This window comes from Ornithodoros turicata, chromosome 8 (assembly GCF_037126465.1).
Source record: "Ornithodoros turicata isolate Travis chromosome 8, ASM3712646v1, whole genome shotgun sequence".
NCBI classification, from domain to species: Eukaryota; Metazoa; Arthropoda; class Arachnida; order Ixodida; family Argasidae; genus Ornithodoros; species Ornithodoros turicata.
Window position 1 is genome coordinate 14,523,660 of NC_088208.1, and position 19,515 is coordinate 14,543,174.

Genomic DNA, 19,515 nt, shown 5'->3' on the forward strand with positions numbered 1-19,515 from the left:
ACAGATGTAACTGGTTGACCTGCAGTGCGGCGCACCGACAGGAAGACGCGCACTGAAGTTGGTGCCGCTTCGTTGCATATACTCACAGAAACGAAACGGATCAATCAACGCTTACATCCTTTACTGAGCCCCTTAATTTGCCAATATTACCCTTACTGAGCGTAAATTTCGACAAAGCGGCTGACGCCGTGTTCGTCAAGCTGTGTTTTATTCATGGTACCCGTCAAGGTGTCCGCTGTAAGCGTACAGGCCGTAGCTTTATGCGTTAATGGCACGGGAAACGGGATTTACTCTTATATTCTGACGCATAAGATTTCGCTTTGACAGATAAACTCAGGCTTTGCGTTGCAATATCAGTCCTTCACGGCTATATTGACACATATCGTTCTTCAAATGTTATACGGGCCCTGCTGCCTAAGAGCGCGTGCAAGTATGTTGTGTCTTCTGTAAACTGCAAAGCAACTAAATGTTACCGACTTATTTCATGTCAAACGTAATGCGGGAAGAAACGGCATCGAACGAGAAAACTTGCACAATTTAGTCAGCCAAGCACGCCGTCGGCCAGCAACGGCCAGAGTTGATTATCCCGGCTATCTCCACGCTGTAAATGCGTACGCGTACGCCCATTGTTCACTGGGGCTGGTATCTTCATGTGTGGTCTTCTACAAGCAGATCATTTTGGTACAGGTGACTCTCGTTTCTTTCGTTTTTTTTTTTCTTTTTCGAGATGCGTCTCCCGCCGTTGAAGCGTATGTGTTAGTGATTCAGTTGCAAAATATTTCTTTGAAATTGTAGTTCAAATTATTATTGGAGATTATAGCTCAGCATGATGTGTTCAAGCAAATGCATCCTCAGGAACAGGAGACACTCCTCGTAGCCATGCCCCACTGCCCAATACCTCGCATGCACCCTCATCTGCCTCAGATCCTGCTCCTAAACAGCAATTGTATCATACATGAACAGTGAACATTGAGCATACGTGAATATTGAATATACGCTCGAGTGTCGCTTTTTGTACTCTCCTTTCAATTCTCAGTCTTTTTTCTTTTTTTTTTGCATGAAATCTGTTCTGAAGATTACGCTGGTACAAAGTAGTTTACCTCGCAGCGACAAAGTGGTCGGTTGCACCTATACAGCGTTCTGTGTTGACGTATACTATCCGGTATAACTAGTGGTATATGGCCGTAATAAAGGGAAATATAAGGATAAAGACTATACGCATAAAATAGAAATCAATGGCTCACTTCTAAAATAGCCGTCTAAAAACGATCAAATTCTTGACCTTTACTATCGTTTTTTAACGCTTACTATCTGTTCTTTTTTCTTCTGAGAGTGTACTTATGGCGGATGAAAGTGTCTGAAGATACGTATGTTATCGCGATGTACTGTCGCGTATGTTGCCGCGGTAGATAAGTATATTGTAGCGGTTGTCGCGAAACGTATGTTGTACGTGTTCCCCAAGCAGCACAATGTACTGAAAGTCGAGTGCAATGGGGGTGTGCGGGTAGGTGGAAGGCCTTGAACAGACCTGTGAAACTAAAGAACATTGATAAGACGCACACCGTCCACCCCCATTGCACTCGAGTTTGAGTACATTGTGCTGCCTGGGTCGGTACCTGCTGGATTAAAGGCGGGCATATGACCCGCTTCCCCCACCACTACAATTGTCACTGTTTCTACTGCAAACGATACGGCATGAGCTTCTCGCCAAAGCACATGCGTAACAAAAACTGTCGTGCGCTTGGAGAATGCTACGACAGTTGTAAGATTCGTAGACTCCATGCCTTCTCCAGCGCATGATCATTTTCGAAGCACATGGCATAGACATCAACGACTGTCGCGGATAGAGTCACTAAATAAGCTACGCTTCAGAGTAACGACACTGAGGCAAAAACAGCCGCCATGTTGTTTCGGATGACCTCCAGCCCCACCTCTATGTTGGCAGTAGAAATAGATGAAGATGAAGTTCAGCAGTGGAAGAAGACAACACTTCGAAGAGTGCTAAATGGATGGCGCTGGAGGTCATCCGAAACCACATGGCGGCTCAGTGTAGATACTCTGAAGCGTAGCTTATTTAGTGACTCTAGTCGCGGAGAGTCTTATTGTGCCAAAATCAGCCGACGAGCGCTGCCCCCCAGCTGTTTCCTTTTTCGGGTTACTGGAGCAGTAAAGAGTTTTTTGAAGCCTTCATGCATAGGCACAATGTGGTGAATGACATCACCATGACAGTTTCCGGCGACTGCCCAGAAAAGCAGCTCGAAATAAAGAGTCGCCGACGCATAATGCTCCTGCAGAGCGGCCGCTGTGAGAGCCTTAGTCAAGTACCACTGTCTTTTCTTAAAAGTGCTATAAGTCATTGCTAGCGATCAAGATCTAATGGCTGAAGTGTTTGTTAAAGCCACAGTCCGGATTTCATGAGAGTATTCGGACTTAGACTGTGTCCGATTGTGCTCCACACGTACATGGTCAACGCAGAATATAAAGGCCGAAAGCTTCCCCATTTTAGAGAGAATAAATTAAATCCTACGGTTACCCCATGTCCGGTTTCGTTTTCTCCATGACGTCATTCTTGTTCCCGTCACAACTGCGCAAAACAACACAACAACATTACGCGCTTGGTTGGGGTGCAAAGTGAGATTTTCATGTGCCATTTTCAGGTGAGACTTGACCCAGTTGACATTGGCGAATTGATTTAATAACTTATGTTATCCCGCACTATCTAGCGTGTTACATTTGTTACGCAAGTGTTGATCCTGTAACTCGGAGAGACACGTCTGACAAACGTTTATGCTGCGAAGGCAAAATCTGTCACGAGAACGAGGTCGACACTTTGTAACACTTACTCGTGTCTTCAAGAGGCATTGGCATACGGCACCGAACTTTTATCCAGGACGGTGAATACTGGCTGTCCGAAACTGTTTTAGGGATGCGGTCTCAGCAAAGCCCAAAAACGACACGTTCTTGTTCTCACGATGCACTAACCCAGACAACACGAAACGTTATTCGGACGTCCGAAGAAGATCCCAACGTCCCACGTTCCAGAAGGTGCGTCCCTGGACGTGTCCGTCGTACAGCGCGGCTGTACTTTCTTTCTTTCCTTTTTTTTTCGATGAGGAAGTCCCAGAAATGTCGGTCAGCATGCGAAGTAGCGATATGGGCACTCCCACTCTTACGTGTTTGTTGAGAGGAGGAGGGAGGAGGAGGAGTGTCGTTGGGAGGAACCCGAGAGGTCTGCCTGCCTGATTAGGCGGCATGTTTCTCGGGAAGGGAAAGGTGGTGGAGAGGAGGAGAGGAAAGGGTGAAGTGGAAGACCGAGCGGAATCCGCTCGGGGGGAGGATAGCTGCGTCCATGGGCCGACTTCAGGGGAACTGTGCCGGCATACGCCTATTACACATCTGAGGGAAACCCAGGAAAAACCCCAGACGGCACAGCCGGCCCGCGGATTCGAACCGCGGACCTCCCAGTCTCCAAGCGCACGCGTTACCGCTGCGCCACCGGAGCTGGTTTTGTTGAGAGAAAGAGTGAAAGTGAGGCGTTCGCGCGGCAGCCGATCTGTGACGCCATTTGATGAGTTTCCATCGCATTTCCGAGTAGAGTATGTAATATTTGGAAGAATACGAAGCACCGCTACGGTAAACATTAAATCGAGATGCTTATTCCTTTGTGGAAATAATTGGAGGTGTTTGTGTTCGTGGTGAGGATTATGACGAATACAGGCGTGTGGCTCGCTGAAACTGACCCTTGAAAGTGGCGGAAAGGCAAATTCCCGTTGACGTCCTTGTCCTGCATGTTAGGTGTTCGTGTGCCTGCTTAGCTTGTGAGGTACAGGCGAGAGCACTGACACCTGCACTCCTGGTCTAGATGCACAGTCTAGAGCTTTGGCAGAGTCGCTCCGTTCTCCTCCACACTCCGAAGCGTTCTGTCTGTGGGCCGTAGAGGAACCCAACATCTCCTAAAATAACCCGCACATATTACCACGTGAGCCTCCACCACCTCCTCTACGGTCTGCATTGTGTCGGCCCTGTTGTGCATTCTGCCCCTGTGCAAAGTCGTTGCCGTTTTCGAGTGCTGGACTTACCTTGTACTTTTGCCGGCAACTGCCTGCACTGCACTGTCACTTATGCACGATCTTGGTGCTGGATCTTCCATGAGCTTTGCAGCCCGACCCGGAACTAGAACATTCTTCTTCCTCCTCCTCCTCATCATCATACTTTCTGGGCCTTATTCACCAGTTCCGCTGTCGCGGGAACTTTTTATTTAGTTATTGTTACTACATGCTTTCTTACGTGGATTCGGAACTTCCTTACAAACAGGAAACAGTATGTCGTTGCAAATGGTACCACCTCCAGTCTCGCTCATGTAGCTTCTGGTATTCCGCAGGGTTCGGTAATAGGTCCACTTCTTTTCTTGATTTACATCAATGACCTGCCTTGTGATCTATCGTGTAGGGTGAGACTGTTTGCAGACGACTGCGTTATATACCACCCAACTACTAATTTCTCTGACATCCAATTACTACAGTACGACCTTCAGAAAATTTTTCAATGGTGCACGGCCTGGCAACTCCCTGTTAATTCCGAGAAGTGTAAGGTTTTGTCATTCTCTCGCCGTTCAAGCTTAAATCACCCGTACAACCTCGGACCCTGTGAACTACAACATGTAAAGACCTACAAATATCTTGGCGTCCACCTCACTTGTGACATGACTTGGACTGAGCACGTTACATACATCACAGCGAAAGCTAACCGCTCCCTTGGGTATCTCCGCCGCAACCTTCGTTCTTGTCCACCTATAACAAAAAAAGCTGCCTACACGAGCTTCATCAGGCCCATACTTGAGTATGCCTCCCCCATCTGGAGTCCTTACCACTCCAACCTCTCTTGTGCAGTTGAGGCGGTGCAGAACCGCGCAGTTCGATTCATTTTAAAAAATTTTTCTCCATATAGTAGTATAACAACAATGAAGTCGTCTATTGATATCCCAACATTAGATTTACGTAGGAAAGTATCCAGTCTCTGTCTCTTTCATAAGGTCTACCACAACACAATCTTAAGCACAAACTTTTTAAGAAATGCGGCGTTTATCTCTGCACGACTGGACCATGACTACAAGGTTGAACTAACACATTGCCACCATGATTTCTTCCTTAACTCATTTGGTTGTTACATAGCGAAATGTTGGAATGATTTACCTCGTAACATTGCAGTGCTTCATGATCCTTTAGAATTCAAAAAAACAGTCACCGCACTCATCATAGGGGACAATGAAAGAACAGTGTGTAGCTGAAGTCTGTACCTTTTGTGTCTTTGTAAAAATTTATTTATATAACCCATGTTAACCCATACAGTATGTACCTAGTGTGTTCTTATATGTGCTGTGTCCGCCGTCCGTTATGTAGTGCCCAATGGCCTTTAACGTACCATGAAATTAAACATGCACTGCTACCTGCATGCGTAGAGGGGGAGGGGGAGAACAAGTAACTTTTAAACAGAGCCGTATAACCCGTGTTGCCGCAGGACTGGAAGACAATGATCGTCGATTGTCGTCCCCATTCTCAAATGTGGTAACAGTGAGTATGTTAATAACTATCGCCCAATTTCTATCACACGCATCGCGTGCAATATTCTCGAAAACAAGAATCTTCTCGAACTTAGTCAAGTTCCTTGAGGAAAAACGGTTTTTTCTACCCACTGCAGCACGGAAATACGTTTTTCGGAAGTACTATTCTTGTGAGACGCAACTAACACAACTTTTGTCTCATTGGATGCCGCCAATCTTTGCCACCAGGGGATCCCATTCGTTGCCGCCAAAGACGGCTCTGTTTTCATTCCGTTTTTCTTCTAAACGGTAGCGCTCTGTGAACTAATTTTGCTTGCATCATACTAATTGATACATAAACTTTCATTTGAGGGCAGGTTGTCTTTGCATTTTAGTCACCCTTTATATCTGATAAAACTGCTCTGAAGCACATCAAATACGGCGTGCATTGTGCTGAGCTTTCGGCCATCAAGCCAATATCTGCATTTCCAGGAATGGGTTTGGTATCCAATGGCCCGGCCATATTCCCGTACCCCACCTCAACTATTTTACTTTTGCCTTCCTTTACATTATTTGATAACCCACCTTCACTGAACTCCCTTATCATTACCATTAGAATTTCCGATCGCCAATACCCGAAACGCAATATTTGTTCTTTGTTACGAATGACTGCCTTCCTAGGCGTTGTTGGGCCCTGTTTAAAAAAAAACAAAAATTTTTTTGGCGCCCTGCTACGCATGCCAGTAGCAGTGCATGCAGTAACAATTGTTAACCCCGAGCCGTTTTAGCGAAGCCAGGATTTCCCAGGATCGTGGGACGGGATTGTGGCGAGTTATGTGGTGGATCCGGTTATAGTCTCGGACGGGTCGGAACTATCTGACCCGCATCCGATTCATACCCGCAGGTGCAAATCCGCACCCGACACCCCGCTTCCCGTTACAAACTGAGACCCGCATCCGACCGTGGCCTGCACATTTTTTTTTTTCAGAATTTTCACTCGCAGCCGACCCGTAACGTGATGAACGTTGAGAGTACTCCCTGGTCCATGTCTCACTATTAGATGTGTCTCTGTACATGGTCTCTTGGATCACATCAGCGCAGGAGCCAAAAAGATGGGAAGGCGTGGTGGGTTGTTCCTTGAGGCATGATGATACGAAACGCGACATGGACAAAGAAGGACAGAAGAACAGACGCTGTTGCACCCTCAACCGGTAACCGCATACGACGAATTCTCGACGCAAAAACGGCTAACTTTCCCGCCGGCACGACAACTTGCCGGAAAAACGGCGGGACGAACCGCAGGCACAGATTTCCACTGCGGCAGTGCCGTGTATGCCAAAGGGAGTCTTGTCATTAATGGGACCTGTATATACCTGGAGCTCCACCCACTTTTTGAGCTCTCTGGCCAATCACGAGGCAAAATACAGTTCGCTATTAATCCCAGGCTATCCAAGCTATAAATTATCTGTATTTACTGGGTGCCGACATTTTCGGGAAACTGTATTGGATTGGATTGAATAGGATATTCCCTGACGACCAAGTAACATAATGGATTTTGCGTCCACTTTTAACGGCGCCATCTGGATGGAGAGCGGCATGTCGGGAAGACGCGGAATAGCAGAAGGCAGAAGTGGCAGAAGTAGCAGAAGCAGAAGTGCATGCTAGCAGAATTGATTGGCCGGTAAAACCGCCAGTTGGAACAGACTACCTGTATTATACGTATTTTAACTATAAAACATAACATGATTGAATCGAGAATGGGCAAAGGTGCGTACATGAATAAAACTATGTCATAAAATGCAAATTTTTGGCAATGCGTAGCATTTTTCTCGCTATTTGCCCGTGATTGCTGTCGGTACTAGGCCTAACAAGGACGACAAAACATGCCATTTTCAGGCAAACATTGACACTGGAGCGTAATTTAAAGGTGATTTGCAAGATAATTGCAACAGAATCGACACTTAGGGAATAAAATTGATGTAATTTGTAAAAAAAATGGCCAAGAAATCTTCGCTTCGCCGTTCCAAGCTACGCCGCCATTTCCGGGAAAATTTTGGTGTCATGGCGGCCCGCATAGAAAACAGCAGCCAATGAAAAACGCTCAATTTGATTGACAAGTCGAGCCTCTTTTTTAGGCTCCTCCTAATGGCCAGACTCCCTTTGGCATACACGGCACTGCACTGCGGCGGACGATCGCGACCTAGCGGGAATTTCATTAGTCGTGCTAAATTTGACTTCAAATAAATATTTTGCTAAAAAGTTATAGTGGCACCCAGAGGTTCACGCAGTCAATGGGTATCCGCACGAGCGACTTTTCCGAGCAAGATCTAGGTGAAGGCGCGAGGGCGACAGGAGTGGCGTCCTAGTTTATTGGGTGCACGTGAGCAACGTCACGTCTTCTCCTGCACTCATCTACCGCCGAACGAGAACCTGTGCGTTCAGCGCCGTACCAGGGGAATGAACGTGTAGTATATTTCTATTGTCGGGAAAAACTCACGTGACCTCAGACGTCGGGCCAATCGTTGGGCCTCGGTAGAGTAGTTTTTTGCTTTGTTTTATTTTGTCTCCATGGGTGACGCGTGACGTAAAGCGACGCTGCCGAGGGGTTCTCTTTCCCTTTCCCCTCTGTTCTCTCCCCGCTTTGGCGGTTCTGGATTTTCGTTCGCATCCAGTGAAATAAATAAAACGCGGAAGCGTTGGCTCTTTCTGTTGCACAAGGTGCTTTATTTTTCGGGATTGGTATTTCCAAATCACACATATGCAGTCTTCTGTATCTGCGCCAAACACGAACTTGACATGAACATTGTTTCTGAAGTTCGAGTAATATGCCGAAGCAACTTCACATTCACTGTTAGCTGATGTCTCAAGTGGAAGACTTCACAGTAGATCAGTAAATTCAGTGCACAGGCACACACATTCACAAATCCAGCATGACAGGAAACATGTCCATATCCCTTTGCTGCTTGTATAGTGTCACATGTCAAGGCTGACCCGTCACAAAGGAACCTGTGCAGCTGCTAAGCCAAAAGATGATGTTCCAACCACTCAGAGTGGCATATCCATTCTATTGCGTCCATGCCGATGCTTTTCTGAAGCAGATATGAGTTGAGCAGTACCTAGTTGATACCTGAGCAAGAAAGACCAGAACTGGGATCAGAAAACGTGAAAACTAAAAATTATACCGGCCGAAATGCTGAGTATATGCCACAGGTGCGGTGCTATGCTATGCTACGCTAAGCGGCAGAATAGGAATAGGCAGGAATAGGAACTGACTTACCTGCCATCGAGTGGAAAAACACAGTATTGATCCTCCTTGAATCGGTTGTCGCGCCAAGCAAGCGAAGCAGACCTGCGCCTTCCACTTATCTATCTCTGAATTTACTTGCAGAAGTATCCAAGAGGATTCGAGTTTTGCAGAGTCGGTATCGACGGGCACTAAAAGCCATCCAAAGCGGTACCGGCAAAGATGCTTTGCGTGCGTCCCTGCTGCACCATATTTCGAAACTTTACGGCGAACTGCTCCGGCACCCCAGCCCCAGACACGGCGGAGCCCGCTTTCCCGCGCCACGGAAAGGTTATAATTTCAAACCGACCAATGAGCGCTCGCATACCAGGGGAGCGGCCGCAGGAGCCAATGGGATGCTCTCGGTAGAGAACTCGCGCTTCCACGTAAAAATTTTGACGTTTCATGACGTTTGATGACGCGAAAGGCTCGCAGCGCCTCACTTTAGTCCGCAAAGGAACCCGCGAGTTTCAACCCCTTGGCCGTACGATGGCCGGATGCATGGTGATGCAAGCGTTGTGCAACTTGCCGGTCATGTCTCCATGTTTCTAGTGTTTGTTTCGTGTGATTTTTGCCTGCGCGTCGCGTACTGCATTGTCACGTTTCTCTAGTGACAGGTACGTACGCTTTTGGAACGCTCTACGTAGAGATAGGCAGTGTCCGTTAACTGAAACGCTGTTGGTGAGTCAGTTCCACATGGGCCGGTGCTGCGTTCCTCGCTGCCGAGACAACAACTACGAGGGCCCCATAGTGCATGTGTTCTCGTTTCCAAAGGATAAAGCTCTCAAAGAATCGTACCTGAAGGCGATTCCACGCGCAGATTTTAAACCGAGCATTCTCTCCAAGGTATGTACGAAGTAAACTTGAAGCCACTGCCGCTGGAATGCGCTGTGGGATCTTGCTTACATGCTTGTTGTAATACGGTTGTCCTGATTCTCTCGCAGGTCTGCGAACTGCATTTTCAGCAATCGGAATTGTCGCGAAACTCGCGCGCGGCGATGGGGCGCTACTGGGAAGACGACTGAAATCGAAAGCGATCGACTACGATTGGTGCTAGGTGCTGTGCCCTCGGTTTATTCAAACTGCCCCGGCCTGCATGTCATCTACGCGTGTTCGTCACAAATCAACGAACTCCAAACGCGCCAAGATGAGGAACAGGACCATTCAGAAACCCGTAGAAAATTCCCTAGGAAACCAGAAGAGAAGTAGTGATGAAGAATTCAGTGTCTTCTATGATGACTTCAAAAGCAAGTTAGGAGGCATCTGCAACACCAATTTTGGACAATGAGTGTGACCGACAAGTGTGTGATGTTTCTCCACATTGTAAGCAACCCATCATCACTTAGTTATAGTGTTCGAAGGAGTAAAGTGGCATTTTCAACGTTCGGATAAATATACAGTGAACCCTCGTTAATATGACCGCCTCTGTTCCCGCAGATTTTGGTCATAAAGCGAATTGTCATAATAACGAGAAAGCGGTCCAGTGGGGACCAGAGGGCATGCACGGCAGAACAAAACGTACGCATGATGCTGTACAACAATTTATTTAATAAAAAAGTCTGTCAGCAATGACTGCTTGGAGTAGCTTGCAGTGATCAGCTTTTCTAACTATACAAGAGTATTATCGATCACGCAAACATTATTAATGTCATTGTGTTGCTCAAAAAACAATAAGGCAACCTTCAGTGCTTCACTGCTTTAGCAATCCGAGAAGAGGTATGAGTAATCTCGAGGTCAACAACGCCTTGCGTCACCCTAATACTTTGCGCCCCACTTTAACTGTGTCACTTTGTTCCTGAGAAACTTAAGCAGCCACTCAAAGGGGTGCTTGACGCGGTCATAATAACCGGAGGATAATACGTGTCTTTGACCCCAGCTGTGCCCAAAAATCTCGGTCATAGTCCGATAAGCGGAATGTCATATTAACGGGAAGGATTTACATGGGGAAAAAACCGTTCCCCAGGAATTCGGTCATAAAGCGTGAATGTCAGATTAACGGGGGTCATAATAACAAGGGTTCACTGTATAAACTTAGAAGTGCTTCATTCACCAGTTGGCCTTGTTCCTCAGTTGATGCTAAATTCCATTACATTTGTTGAAACACCGCTTTCAACAACAAGAGCGCGACGTCGCTTACTTAGGCACGCTCTGGCGACCGTCCAAGTATCAGAGGGAAGCAGCGGAGGGACAACTAGCGTGACGTCACGGCGTGCATGATGAGGCCTTCTGTTATCTAGGTGGTGTTGTGCGGATACCTGGTTAAAGCATACTCGCGAAGCAAGCGCTACAAAAGCGCCCTCAGACGTCCGCCCGCTGCTGGGCGGACGACGGCACGCTTCCCAGTTCCCAGGTTGGTCATACGGGCATCCGAAATGCCCGCCCTGTCCGCTCCTGGAACGGTAGTACCAGCTCCGGTGGCGCAGCGGTAACGCGTGCGCTTGGAGACTGGGAGGTCCGCGGTTCGAATCCGCGGGCCGGCTGTGCCGTCTGGGGTTTTTCCTGGGTTTCCCTGAGATGTGTAATAGGCGTATGCCGGCACAGTTCCCCTGAAGTCTGCCCATGGACGCAGCTATCCTACCCCCGAGCGGATTTCGCTCGGTCTTCCACTTCACCCTTTCCTATCCTCCTCTCCACCACCTTTCCCTTCCCGAGAAACATGCCGCCTAATCAGGCAGACCTCTCGGGTTCCTCCCAACGACACTCCTCCTCCTCCTGGAACGGTAGTGCAGCGGTCCTATTGGCTGCCGTCGAGCGGCCGCTTCCGTTCTTCGCCGGATTTTTGAGGCCGTCGCTGTCGTCGAGAAATGCGGTAACCGCATACGACAAACTCTCGACGGAAAACTGGCCACCGTCACCGTTTTTCCGGCGAGCCGATGCAAGCAAGCGGAAGCGGCCGCTCGACGGCAGCCAATAGGAGCGCTCCACGCGCTATCGTTCCACGCACGGACGCGGCTGACATTTCGGATGCCCGTATGACCAACCTGGGAACTGGGAAGCATGCCGTCGCCCGCGCGCTGCTGTCTGAGGGCGCCTTTGTAGCGCTTGCTTCGCGAATATGCTTGGACCGCAAGAACTTCTGTGTGCCACTATAACTTTTCTATGTGTAGCAAAATGTTTATCAGTTAATTTCAAGTCAAAATTTAACACGGACTAACGAAACGCCCGCTAGGGAGCCACCATCCGCCGCAGTAGCTAGAAATCTGTGCATGCGGTTCGTCCCGCCGTTTTTTCGTCCAGAAATCTTCGTATGCGGCTCACCGGAAAAACGGTGACGGTGGCCGGTTTTCCGTCGAGAATTCGTCGTATGCGGTTGCCGTTTAACGGTGTGAGCGTTTGTTCCGCCCTTGTCAGCGACGTTTTAAGTCCTATTTCGAGCCACTGCAGTACAGAGGCGTAAGAAATTGAGCAGCTTGGTGTACTTTCTAATAGTACTCTGGTAAAATGAGTCAACCGCACACGACCAGCAACTTTAATACAAATCTTATTTGTAGACTTCTGCCAGGCATATTCCCATCTTCCCTGATGTCTTCTCCGAAGAGACAAAACCTCGACGTCACTTCTTCGTACCCGGCCAACCGTTGATCAAGAGAAGAGAGGAAGTGATCTATTGTCGACAAGCAGTTATTTATGCGGAACTCCTCTGAAGGGCAACTAAACAACCATGCTTCGGGGGCAATTCCATAGCCTTGTGGACTGGATCGTCGATTTTCATTTAAAAAATTGAATTCCCTCGTTTCCATTACATATTCCCCAATCATATGGTAGAGATCGAATGCTTCATGATTTGCGGCAAAGCCTTTCGGCGATCTGAATAAGGCAATTAAGCTGTTCAAGGCCATTGTGGCCAAGGCTGATTTTGCAACGTTATGGTGTTCTTGCCGTTTATGTTTAAAGGAGCTGTAAAGTGAATTTCAACCCAGGGTTATCTTATGATTTTATGAAATCTAGGAAGAGTACATCTCAGTTAAGAATTATTTCTTTTCGAATCCCATTTTTCTTTGAGTAATTGAATTTCAAAGATTGCATTCGAACGCAAAGCTCAGTACACTCTAAATCTTTTCACACCTTTAAAGGTGTAATAACGTGCATGGTGCACGCCTTTTTAGGTGTAATTTTGGTAACATCATAATGGAGCACGGTTTCGCACAAATTTTCTTTACTCGAGTGTTGTCTGTCCTCCAAAAATGCAGTCTTGCAACATCTCAACATTGTTGAACAGTATTGTAGACACTTGCGCGTGCTCGATTATCGGTAGCGATGCATATATGCATTAGCACGTACTGACAATATCCAAGACATAATGAAAGCAAGATTTGCACTGACATTTGATCTTTAGTAATGCTTTCCTAATTTTGTAAAATATCATCCTGGAGATGTAATGTCACGCAACCAGCTTGAATGTGCATAGCGCACACCTTTAAAGGTGTGAAAAAGTTTACAGTGTACTCCCTCAGCAACAACACTGGGTTGGCTCGTGTCGGCTACGGCTAGTCTCTCCTTTGTAATCCGCTTCCCGGTCTGTGGCGGAGGCATAATGTTGCTTTGACGTCCACGTCGTGTGATGTTGATTTTTCCAAACCTGAACGCCCTCGAGCTTGCGATAGTCCAGCAGTCACGCCCGCAAAACTTTTGTTCTTACGAGCGCACGCGGTAGACGCGGCAACATGACACGACATCATCCGCAGAATCGCCGACGGAGGATGAATTACCGTCATTGCAGTCATCTGGCCGCCGTGGGAAACACTCTTCATGTGTAATGAAAATGTTGACAACCTCGCAGCGGAAATATAATGCATTGTTCTTCCGGTCCACGTGTCCTTGCGGCAAATGCGTGCAGGTGCCGACGGCAGAGGAATGCCTTTGTTGCCGCGAAACGAGACGTTACTGAACCAGCGCATCGGTTGCATTTCGAGAAGTCTGTACTTTGAAATACTGTGGCTGAAGACTGAGTTGCTCCAGGTATCCTACTGCTACGGGAGAGAAAGCGACCAGTACGTGAACGAGTAAGTGAACAAGTGAGTTCATTCATGCGTACCTTCGGTTTGCTATTAGTAGTTACTATCATAATTTTACGCTGTTCATAGTACATGCAGGAAGTTTCGGTACGTTGCCTACAAACATTTTACCAGGTGGCTCTGGGGACCATTAGGAAAAAAAGCACTGCAGAAAAGTCCTCGAAACGTGTGCTGTACATGCCGTAAGGGAAACTTTCCTCTGAAGCATACAAAGGTTTTTTGCCTTTTTGTTGTGTGATGCAGTAGGTGCTGTCTGACCATGTGTTTATCCGCTTTCACTGAGACGAAGCTCTCACTTTTCTTTCAGGTGCTTGTAGGCAGCTTTGAAGGCCTCCCATGTTGACGGCAGTACACTGGATGGTTTGGTCGTGAACACTGCTTGATCACAACAGCATCCCTTTCATGAACAATAGAGGTCTGCCATATACCCTTCTGAAATAACCAGACAGCCACTACGCAGCAAAATACATTCTACAGACATCAAAGCTTGTAATGTTGCTTTATTGATAATTGTGTTTATGAATGAGCATACAAGTGAGAGCAGTACACGAGCAAACAATGAAGGAGAACATCCCCATACTGTGTTCATATCAATTTGCAAGTGCTACCTCGCACCAACCAGTAACACAATGTATGTATGCTTTTTTTCTTCTTCTGTTCGGCGCACAGGTGTTTACCACAAACACGTTCCAGTCCATTAGCTCTAAGAGAACATAGGCTATCGCCTTGCCTATAATCGATATATATATATAGATATATATCGATTCAGCTGTGATCGTATCGAGGCTCAATTTCTATGTTCCACATTGCAACACTAGAACCCACAAAATATTTTATGTATGTGGTAACTCCCATTCCGAGGTTCTTGATCTGTTCAGTGGTGACCTATATGTGGCACCGTACGCAAACTTCGATGCGTTCTTCATGATGTGTCCAAAGGTAGGCCGGTTGTAGCCTCGCGATCTACAATAAAGAATGCAGAAAGCAGTGGCCATCCAGAACAGGCCACTGCTTTCTGCATTCTTTATTACATGCCACAACTTTGTATTACAAAAAAAAAAAAAAAAACTTTGCTTGTTCTGGAATTTTCCCCACGTAACCACTAACCTCCTTATCTTTCGCTATGCTTGCCAATTCTTGCCTGTTGTCCCGTTTCGTCCACGTGTTCGTGAACCTTCCATTTTCTGTAACCGGTCTGTAGCCTAGATCACTACGTTCACATAATCCCCTCCACACCCTAACAAAGCAGCCATTCACTCCGGCCGTAGAAGCCCGCAGGGATCCTTTCTTCCCTCCGGGCTGTTGACCCACAATTCGCATGAACCTTTAAACACGTCACACCTAACCCTTTAAATACCATGCCAATGATGAGGACGGTGCCCAGAAGAAGAACAGTCTCTGTTCGAAATATCGGCGGCTTCTGTCCTGAGGCAACTTCCTTCCTACATCTCTACCGGTTCGCTGGATTTCTACCCATCTATATTTGTTTGTTTTGTTTTATGTAATTATAGTGTTTTAATTCACTTCTTTATATTGGCTGTTTGTATGGTGCTCCATTATGGAGGCCCTCGGGCCAGTCATGGGCACTAGAAAAGTAGAAATAAATAAATAAATCTCGAGTTCGGGACTTTATTAGTATAAGAAGGCCTCAGGTGGGGTCATGCCAGTGGCATCAACGAGAGGCTTCTCTTCAGAGGCATCCCTATCGTTGACAAAAATTTGACGTTTTCTGTGCACATCCATCTTTGCAATACTTTTTCAATTTCCTATTATAAATTTCCCATGTTTTCCCTCATAGCAGTCCGATTGTAGCCATTGGTGGGGGCTCAGGCCTTTTGCAGGCCACTACTATTTCACTGTAGCTCACATCTTTGCAAATTGTTGGTGTTTCACTCAGGAGGTGATCTGCATCCTCTGCGAAGATAAGATATGGTCATGGCTAAGTGTCTTCCCTGTGCTCTTTATATCGAAACATAGTCCCTCATGGCTGTCATGGCTGTTGAAAGCGTGCCAGGTCAAACCTAGACACCTCAAGGCTTGTATACATTGTTTCCTGAATGACAACTGATTTGTATATGTAAGCTCATAAGCTGCATCCATGGGTTTAGCTCATGCTTGTGGACTACATGGCCACTAAGCATTCCCGAGCATATTGCAATGTGCACTTGCATATTGCAATTGTACAAGCTTGTTCTTTTTACCTTTTGCTGCATGTACCTTTTATGTCATTGTTGCAGATAGAATTATTGTAACAGAAAATTCAACTACGCAAAGCCTGTGTGCCTTGTTTTGTATTACTTTTTGTGCCCTCAATACTTACAAGAATTTGGATTTCCTTCTCACTACCTTCTTTGTTCCCTTTCTCTAATGTACATCAGTATAAATATCTGTACCATGTGTGCCTGTATCACGCATAATGAAGGTCAGACACAATTCGAAACTTTGTGTTTCAGTAAGATTATTTGGATGTTTCAGTCGCTCATGGCTGTGAGTTCTGATAATCCTACCTGTGTCGCAAAAAGGGAGCCTGCGACCTTGCTGGTAGGTGTTGTAGGTGAGCTCTGTTGAGGTTACTTTAATAATAATCAGTTCGAGTAACCTGGGGCCTGGTAAACAGCAAATACTACAAGGTGTCATTTGAATCTGTGAAAACATAAGCCGCTATGAATTCACACCTTGGTTGCACTGGCCCAATTGAAAAGAATTGTGCAGGACAGCAGGATGTTCCCTGCAGCCATCTTGTTCACTTCTGGCCGACGTTTCCAAGATAAAGTGGCACTCGGCTTTTGTGGTGAGAAGCGTGACGCGAACATCTGTGGCCACTTTGTGAGATGCACCGGAAGTTCTGGTTATGATGCACATTTGATGTACTACTTCTGGTCTGGTGAAGCAGAGGGCACAATACTGCAAAGTAGAGAGCTTTTAGTACCTGCAAACTTGCATCAGCAGGCCATTCAAAACTGTTGTCTTGAGATTTCCAGAATGACTCGACAGCTGGTTCCACTAGAGGTGCACATATTGTCATATCATGCACCTGCAAGCATAGGCGCCGACTGCGGGGGGGCGCGGGGGCCCTTGCCCCCCCGGAACATGAACTAGGGGGGGCGCCGCGTCCCCCGGGAAGTCCCGCTAAGAGACTGACACCAACCTTTGGGGCTCGGCGCGCCCGGGTCAAAAGAGCGAAGAGGAACCAACCCAAAAAAATGTATCTTGCAATTCGTAAAATATGTATCCGCCCACCATACTCATTATCACAGTAGAAGGTGAGGCGAAGAAACACAGAGGATGACACAACACATAGCTTGAATTTCGCCCAAAGCAATCAGATCAATGAAACGAAGCAGTCGAAAAGGTACCAGCAGCTGCCAGTGAGGTGTAACGGTAGAATCTTCGGAACGCATATTCGTTGGGAGCGGGTTCAACTCCCGCTGCTCCATTTTATTGACCATATTCATAACATTGCGCGCATTTCGGGTCAAACACCGAGGATTCAATGCATTTTGTTCCTTTTGCACTCAGTTTTCAAAGGCGTAATGCCTTCAGTTGTGCACATGTTCACTGTTTACGTTCTCTCTGTTTTTTCTTTTTTATTTTTGTTTCTGTTCTTCCTTCCTCTTATTTCTATACCAGTTCTGCATACATCATAAGATCCCACCAGAGTGTGTGATTCTTCAGCTTTAGTTTTGTGTTCTTCATTTTTCTTTTCCTTGTCTTTCCGTCTTTTTGTTTTCTTTTGCTTTCTTTTTTCTTTGCCTTTTTTGTCTTCCCCATTTCACTCTTTTTTTGGAATAACACACCGACATCCATCTGGTTTACCTTTCTTTTTTTTCTTAATAAACATATCGCCCCCCCTCCCCCCGCGAGAGTACTTATTTCGCGGTGCGCCCTTGCCCCCCCCCCCCCCCCCCTAGGAAGATGAAAACTCTCCGCCTCTGCCTGCAAGGCATGCAGAAGTTAAAATGTTCAACAAAACAAGAGCTTGACCCACCTGTGAGCATGTGTGTGTATAGACAATAGGTGTTGAATTCATCACTGGATAAAGGTTGAGAGGGTAACACACTTTTACTTCCGAGTTTCACATTCTTGTTAGTCACTATATGGAAGCCTGTGTCGCTCATATGAATGAAGAATACGGTGAGTATCTATAGTGCATAATTTATTTTAGACTTATATTCTCCTGCGCGAGCTCACGGCTCCCCAGGGGAAGGGGGATATTGCACCGGGTACATAACGCACAGTAGGCATCACAAAAATCGATTTCAATTTCAAGTGAACCACATACAGTCAACGCTCGATTTATGAACCTTCGATTTATGAATTCCCTCGTTTTATGAACAATAGCACGAGGAACCAAACTTTTTACATGCATTTTTCCCTCGTTTTATGAACCTCGATATTCGAATAATGAACGGAATTTCTGGGAACCAACTAGGAGTTGCCCAGCATTTTTGCCCTCAATTTATGAACGGATCGTTCTGAGGCCAACAAAAACCTTCAAAGGGATTATTCGTGGTCTTATGAATGACGCCTGAACAGACAAAACGTTTTCGAGGTATTGCACCCTCGGTTCTTAACCCCTCGAAATCCGAACAACAAACGGTTTTTTGCAGAAGCGTTCCTGACCTCAATTGACACAGCGGAAGGCATGGTCCAAAGCAAAATTAAACTATTTAGTATTGCATAATACACAGAGTGTGAACGCGCTAACATCTGTGTTTTGTGAGACTGATACAGCAGAAGGCATGGTCCAAAGCAAAATTACACAATATATTGCATTATAAACACAATATCAACTCGGAAATACTGTTCCATTTGCTCGATAGTACTCACTTAACGGAATTTTCGATTTATGAATCCCTCGATTTATGAACGATTTTTCGGGGAACCGAGGGTGTTCATAAATCGAGGGTTGACTGTATATGTATTATTCCTGTGTATCGGTAAATACAGGGTGGGTGCTACGAAAGGTCAGTCACCTTTTCGCGCGTGGAATGATACCTACATGGCGGACAGACTTCCGCTACCACAGGGTGCGTAATTTCTGCCAGAAAAGTCTCAGAAAAAATCGTGGTTACCAGGCACTGCATAACAAAGTAAATACGACCACGCAAACTTTCGTCTTCATGCATTTCTTATGCGCTATACCGATGTAAACACGGCGGTCTGCCACTAGTTCACTGTTAAAACAGAACTTCACCACATAGCACGCTCATAGCCAACCACCATTCCGAATGATACCATTCTGTGTCATGATTTGTTCAAAACAGGGGGGAGGCGCCTATCTGGGACAAGATAATCTGTCCCAGATAGGCACCTCCCCCCTGAGCGTGCTATGTGGTGAAGTTCTGTTTTAACAGTGTTGAGTGCAGCTTCCGCCCAGGAGCGCTAGCGGCGTCAAAACCAAAAACAAATTCGTGTCGGCTAGCGCCTCTATGCGGACGCGGTACGCAACAATTCACAGACCGTCGTGCTCACATCGGTATGGCGCATAGGAAATGCATGATGACGAAAGTTTGCGTGGTCGTATTTACTTTGTTATGCAGTGCCTGGTAACCAAGATTTTTTCTGAGGCATTTCTGGCGGAAATTATGCACTCTGTAGCATAGCGGAAGTCCGTCCGCCAAGTAGGTATCGCTCCACGCGCGAAAATGTGACAGGCCTTTTATAGCACCTACCCT